The following is a 7,531-nucleotide window of genomic DNA, read 5'->3' on the forward strand; positions in this document are numbered from 1 at the left end:
TTGTTTTTGACCACAACTTCATAATTAATCACCAAAGTAATAATACAGCCTGTAATAATGAGTAACGGAGTTTTGGAAAATCAAAGATTTTCGTGCAAAGAGTGTAAAAGGAAAAGAAATAAAGCAACTCTTTTAAGGATTCGCTGTGATGTCAATAAGGACACGAAACTGATGATCCCGGGCACGAATCTCTTCCTTCAAGGTCAAGAGAGACCTTAAAGTGTTAGTGTGGATTCCCGTTGAATTACGATCAAACACTTATTAATAAATGTTGAAAGGCTTCTTTTAATTAGGCTAAATAAGGGTGGCTTTCGCTTTGATTCAGCTATTCTATTCTTGAAATAAGAAAGAAAGTGAACAAAGTACTTGTGAGACCGGTGTAGCCTGTTGAACAAGTAGGTAGGAATTTATTTTAAATTGGCTTGGAAAAATATAAAATCTCAGAAAAAAAATTAAAAACTGGATCCCAAGGGAAGAAATGTTATGGTGTTTAACAATTTCATAGGAATCACACAAAAGAAAATTTGAGATTTCATGAGGGTACATTCGTAAATTCTTTGGTGAAAACTTGAGCAAATTAATTGTTCACCGTCAATTCAGATTTGGTGTTGAATTTTGGGTTTCACTCAGCTCGTAGTGGCACGAAACTAAGATCATAAACACAGATGTTGTGTAACCATAAACCTCAGTGGTAATTTCTGAGAGTCTCAAGGGTTACGTTGAGGAAACGAATGCAATGGAGAAATGTAATGGAGATGGTGTAAGAAGATAAAGTACCTCTGCTGCGAAAATAAGGACCAAGCAGAAAAACTCTTAACTCATGTGAGAAGAGAGTGAGGTAGCTCACGATTAGAATAAATGTGTTAGCCTTATTGGGAAGACAAGGTTTGTGTATACCAGGTCATGAAGGCTATTATTCAAAATCTTATGAGGCTTGGGACACATACAGCAGCATGCTTCTAGGGACACTTAATTAAGCCAACATGGATATCCCCATAAACGAACGAACACACACAAAAAAAATAAAAAATATTTTTGGAGTTTTTTTTTTTTTTTTTTTTTTTTTTTTTTTTTTAGATTTATAAAAAAATAAAATAAGTAAAAAAATGAGTTTTAAAAAAAAACTTTGAAAAACCGAACCCGAACGTTCGGTTGGTTTCGGTTAGGAAAAATTTTGAAAAACCGAACCCGAGCGTTCGGTTGGTTTCGGTTCAACAAAATTTTGAAAAACCGAACCCGAACCTTCGGTTGGTTTCGGTTCAACGAAATTTTGAAAAACCGAACCCAAACCTTCGGTAGGTTTCGGTTTTGGAAAATTTTGAGAAACCAAGGGATTTAGACATGCAATTGGAAAATACTTTCAATATTAAGAAAAACAAATTTTGTACAAGAAATATACAACAAAGAGAAACTCCTTTGTAGTGATGAGCGAATCAGATGGTTTAACCGAACCCGAACGTTCGGTTGGTTTCGCTTCTTACGTTGGAGGTTGAGAGGTAGTGTGAGGTACTGACTCTGATTCCATCATACCTAGCCCTTGCAGTATTCTATTGAATGATGCTTCAGGAAGAGCTTTGGTAAAGACGTCAGCCAGTTGATCAGTGGTTCTTACGAAGTGAACTTCGACATTTCCATCTTCCACGTGATCTTTGATGAAGTGATACCTCAGTGCTATGTGTTTGGTTTTAGAGTGTTGCACTGGGTTATGACAGATCCTAATTGCACTTTCAGAGTCACAATATAGTGGGATCCTCTTCATATTGAGTCCATAGTCTCGAAGTTGACTCTGGATCCAAATCACTTGGGATGTGCAGGATGCAGCGGCAATGTACTCCGCTTCGGCAGTAGACAACGACACACACGTTTGTTTCTTGGATTGCCAGCTGACCAACTTCCCGTCAAGGAATTGACAGCCACCAGTTGTGCTTTTTCTGTCGAGTCCACATCCTCCAAGGTCAGCATCAGAATAGGCTTGAACGAAGAAGCCTGAGTTGGAAGGATACCATAGACCTAAGGAGGTGGTTCGCTTGAGATAGCGTAAGATGTTCATCACAGCAAGCAGGTGAGGTTCGCGTGGGTTCGCCTGAAATCGAGCACAATAACACACAGAAAACATGATGTCAGGCCTGCTAGCAGTAAGATAATTAGTGAGCCTATCATTTGACGATAGAGCGTGATATCGACGGCTGGTTTGTCAAGGGATGGAGTTAGCTTGGTGCCGAATGCCATTGGGACTTTGACTTTTGAGTCTCCCATCATACCAAACTTTGCTAGGAGAGTCTTCGTGTAAGCTTCCTGATTGATAAAGATGCCTTCGGGTCCCTGTCTAATATTTAAACCAAGGAAAAAGTTAATTGGACCCATTGAGCTCATTTCAAATTTAGTCTCCATCAACTTTCTGAATTCAGCTATTAGGCTGGGATTCGTAGAGCCAAAGATGATGTCATCGACATAAATTTGAACTATCATAAGGTGGTTACCTTCCTTTTTGCGAAAGAAGGTTGGGTCAACCGAACCTTGTTTGAATTTAGACATCTTTAAAAATTTTGTTAGCGTTTCATACCAGGCTCTCGGAGCTTGTTTAAGGCCATACACAGCTTTATCCAGAATATAGCAATGGTTTGGATACTTTTCGTTCACGAACCCAGGAGGTTGCTCCACATACACCGTTTCTTCGAGTTCTCCATTAAGAAATGCACACTTGACGTCCATTTGGAAAACTTCAAAGTTTTTGTGAGCAGTATAAGCCAGAAATATTCTAACAGATTCTAGCCTAGCTACTGGAGCAAAAGTCTCTTCATAATCTATTCCTTCCTCCTGACAGTATCCCTTTACCACCAGACGAGCCTTGTTCCTTATAACATTACCTTCCTTGTCCATTTTGTTCCTAAAGACCCATTTGAGACCAACAACCGAAGCATCTGGAGGAGTTGGAATGAGGCGCCAGACTTTGTTCCTTTCAAATTCGTTCAGTTCGTCTTGCATTGCTTGAACCCAATCAGAGTGATCGAGGGCAGTGTTAACTGTCTTCGGTTCAACTTTTGATACGAATGAGTTAAACATACAAAACTCAACTTTTGAAAGTAAGGATGTCTGTTTTGCCTTCAGTTTTGATCGGGTCAGAACCTTTTCAGATACATCACCAACCACTTGAGAGATAGGATGATCTCTGGTCCATTTGGTAAGAGGAGGGTAATTTGGATCAAAGGTTGGGTCTAGTTCAGCATTGATCATTTCTTCTGGCTCAGATTGGCTATCGTAGTCAAGCGTCATATCATCATGCTCCCCCTCGATTGATGAGCTTTGAGAAACTTGAGGTTCAGAGGTTTCTTGTGGTGCTGGACTTTCAGGCGTTGAGGCGCCTTCGGTTGGAGAAGCACCTTCGGTTGGAGAAGCACCTTTGGTTGGAGAAGCACTTTCGGTTGGAGAAGCACCTTCGGTTGGAGAAGCACTTTCGGTTGCAGTTGTAGAACTTGGCTCCCCCTCAACATGTGAGCTTGGCTTCCCCTCGACATTTAAGCTTGGCTCCCCCTCGATTGAAGCATTGTTAGATGGAGGGTCATCAGTAGTCATTCCTCCTTCATTCAGTCTCCTGGCAGCTTCTTCGACAATTTGCTTCATGTGGTCGACCTTGTTGTCTGCTGCACCTGCTTCTGAGAGAGATGCTTTCTCTGGTTCGTCAAAGAGCTCCAGAAATTTATCGTATAGATTAGCGATCGAGACTGTGACTTGGCCAGTTTGAGGAAAGATTTCCCCAGCGATGTCTTCTTTGGCTTGTAGCTTTTTGACATAGCCATCGTCAAAGGTCACGTAATATGTCTCTTCAATTTTTCTCGAACGCTTGTTTAGGACTCTGTATGCCTTGGATGTGAGAGAGTATCCTAGAAAGATTCCCTCGTCGGCTTTGACGTCGAACTTGTTGCAGTGTTCTTTAGAGTTAAAGATGAAACACCGTGAGTCGAACACGTGGAAAAATTTCACATTGGGCTTTCTGTTGTTTAGTATCTCATAAGGTGTGAGCATAAATCGCTTGTTGAGATAAGACCTGTTCTGTGTAAAACAAGCAGTAGAAATAGCGTCAGCCCAAAAATAAAGAGGTAAGGAAGCGAAACTTAGCATAGTTCGGGCAGCTTCACACAAAGATCGGTTTCGTCTTTCGACAATTCCGTTCTGTTGTGGTGTGTAGGGAGCTGAGAAGTTGTGACTTATTCCCTTTTCTGCAAGAAATTCTTCAAACTCCCTGTTCTTGAATTCAAGACCATTGTCGCTTCTGATGTTGCGAACGACCTTCTTGAGCTGTACTTCAATCTGCTTGATGAACACTTTCAGCTTATGAGTCGCTTCAGATTTGAGCTTTAGGAAGAACACCCATGTAAATCGTGAAAAGTCATCAACAATAACAAGAATATACTTGCTACCACCGATGCTTTCAATAGATGAAGGACCACACAAATCGATATGAAGTAATTCGAGTGGTTCAACAACTTTTGTGTTAATTACAGATGGGTGACTTTGACGACTCTGCTTCCCCATTTCGCATGCAGCACACAAATGATCTCTATCAAACTTGAGTAATGGAAGACCCCTAACATGACCTCCAGTGACAAGTTGGTTGATATCTTTAAAGTTGAGATGAGAGAGTCTTCGGTGCCACAACCAGCTTTCGTCAGATTGAGCTTTTGATAGCAAACAAATAGCTGGGTTTCCTTTGATGGGTTTAAGGTTTAAAGGGAACATTTCACCCTTTCGCTCCGACTTGAGAATTACCTTCTTTGTCTTTTTCTCAATAATTTCAGAACCTTCATCATCGAATGAGACTTTGAGACCTGTACCTCCAACAAGCTGAGATACACTGATGAGGTTGTGTTGGAGTCCTTCCACATAAGCCACCTTCCTTATAGTAAAGTCACCATTTGTTATCATCCCGTATCCCTTTATGGTGCCGAAAGAATTATTTCCAAACTTGACATTGCCACCATTTGCAAGAGATCTGTATTCCCTAAGCTCCTCTTTCCTCCCTGTCATGTGACGTGAGCAGCCACTATCGATGTACCATTCTTCGTCGAACTGCTCGTCACTTATAACCTGCAAAAATTAAGCAGATTTAGGAACCCAAAGTTTCTTGGGTCCACGTGAGCTTTTCATGGGAACAGGAACAGTAAGAGAGATGTCAACTAGATATGTTCGTTTTATGAGTGTTGTTTCATCTTTCTTTTTAATGGTAAAAACTTTTATCTTATTAGGGTTGGGTGCGTTCGGTTTGGACTCTGGTTTGGATTCATTGACCTTCTGTTTGCCCTTTTGTTCAGCTGACGAATGAGATTTTTGAGAACGAACATAATTAGCTTTAGAGCAAGATGGAGATGAATTGGTGGAAGAAGAAGAATTAGATGAACTAGAAGAAGTGGGTTTAGATTGAGAGGACTTTTTGGCTGGAGACTCTAGGTGACCCTTTTGCTTTTGATCATTGGAGGGACTGACCTTAGAGTTTTGATCTCTTTTTACTTCAGAACCGAATCTTTGCTTTCGGTTGGAATCGTTATCTGAACCGAACCTTTGCTTTCGGTTGAGGTCATTCTCAGAACCGAACCTTTGCTTTCGGTTGAGGTCATTCTCAGAACCGAACCTTTGCTTTCGGTTGGTATTCTCTTGAGAACCGAACCTTGGCTTTCTGTTGTTGTGGCTCTCAGGCTTTCCGACAGGATTGTTTTCATACTTCAGATTCTTGTCTTGATGTGAGAAGTATGCATTCTGGGATTACCAGAATTGCCTCCTTTCAGAGAGATTCTTCCTGTATCTTTGGTTCCTTTCTCGTTTCTTGTTCCTCATCTGCTTTGGTTGATGATGAATATTTGCCTTCATTTTTGGTTTTTCCTTGGCTGGTTCCTTTTGAACTGAAGGAGTTTCACTTTGAGCTGAGGGAGTAGAGGGAACATCTTCTTTTGCCGAACTTTCATCCTCCTTAGGAATGTCTTTCGTACCACTGGTGCTTGGCTCATCGAAATTATATGGCTTATTCAAGGGTTCAGGTATGTATCTTCCTTTACTCATCCAGGAGGTTCTTTCAGATAAGCCAACCGTTTCGTTTGCATTATCTATTGGAGCTGACCAGAAGTACTCATCACAGCCATCAACATTGTCTTCATTTACAATAGCTGTGAGTTCAGCTGTCTGATGTTCGGTTACTCCAGTGACCTTGTATACTTGATTCGGAGTGGTCCTGACCTTTTGATACACAACTGCTTTCTCTGCTAATATCAGGGACTTTTGTTGGGACAATCGAGCGAACTCCACTGAATTTTCAAAAATAAGATTCTTGTGGTTTTCAGGTTCGCTTTTAACAAATTCTGAGCAGTCAACCGTGTCCTCTACCGAAATTTCACTCATGTTGTCGTCCTCGTTAAGCTCAGGTGCATTTTCAACATCAATTTTGTTTTCTGAGCTTACGTTGGCGTTCAAAGAGTCAAATTTTTGTATGGTTTCGGTTCTCAGTTTAAGTCTATCATTTTCATCCAAAAGGTTTTTAAGCATGTCCTTGTGGTCCTTGGATTTAATGAAGGACTCAATTTTGTCCAGTCCATACATGTAGGTCGGATTGACATCATCAGACGATATCACACTCTCACAATTATAGGCTTCAGCATCGATTTCATCCTCTTTAAATTCAAGGAAGGGCAAAATCATGCGATGGATCTTTTGGCCTATTTCACAGTCCAAGTGAAGCTGAGTAATATTAGAATATAGACGTTTTGCAATTAAACAAAAAACATTCCGCTGTTTTAACAACTTTAAATTGTCTCTTTGTAAATAAATGTTTTCGTCTTTTATTTTAACTAATTCAGACTCCTTCAACTCGATCCACATTCGCCGCTCCTCACTCTTCGAAGACACCCTGCTTAATTGATCAGTTAGGTTAGAATTGGTGACTCGAGTTTGAGTTAAGCTACTATCTAGATGAGAAATTTTTGTATTAACATTTTTTAGTTCTTTCTCATATGAGGATTGTGGTACTTTAAATGAAATGAAAACCGATTGTACCTTCTTTATCAGTTCATCAAGTTCATTGAACTGCTGGCTGAGTGGTTTGGCCGTAAAGCACATGTCCTCCTGCACCTTCGGTTCATTGCTTCCACTATCGGTGTTGTATCCCCTCATCTGAGATACATCAGACACCATGAAGCATCTTCCTCCACTGCTCTCTTCCTTTGCCACATAAGCCTTTCCATGAGTAGGCTTCCTCACTTCATCGTCTTCTGAGTCGGTAGACCAAACTTCCGTGCTACCGAACTCGTCATCAGCAACCGAACCCTGCACAATAAGAGCATTAATAGAAGGGTTAGCGGTAGACTTCTTCTTTCTCAATTCATCCAGCCTTTTCTGCAACACAGCTTCCTCATCCTTTTCATCACTCTTTTCAGCCATCTTCTTAAGGACACAATCTTTAGCATAGTGGTTTTTCCCACCACAGTAGTAACAGCTTACTCCAGAATCACCATCCACCTTCGGTTCCTTCTTGGGCTCTTCAACCTTC

Source organism: Lactuca serriola, chromosome 9 (genome assembly GCF_051521515.1).
Source record: "Lactuca serriola cultivar US96UC23 chromosome 9, Lser_US96UC23_V15, whole genome shotgun sequence".
NCBI classification, from domain to species: Eukaryota; Viridiplantae; Streptophyta; class Magnoliopsida; order Asterales; family Asteraceae; genus Lactuca; species Lactuca serriola.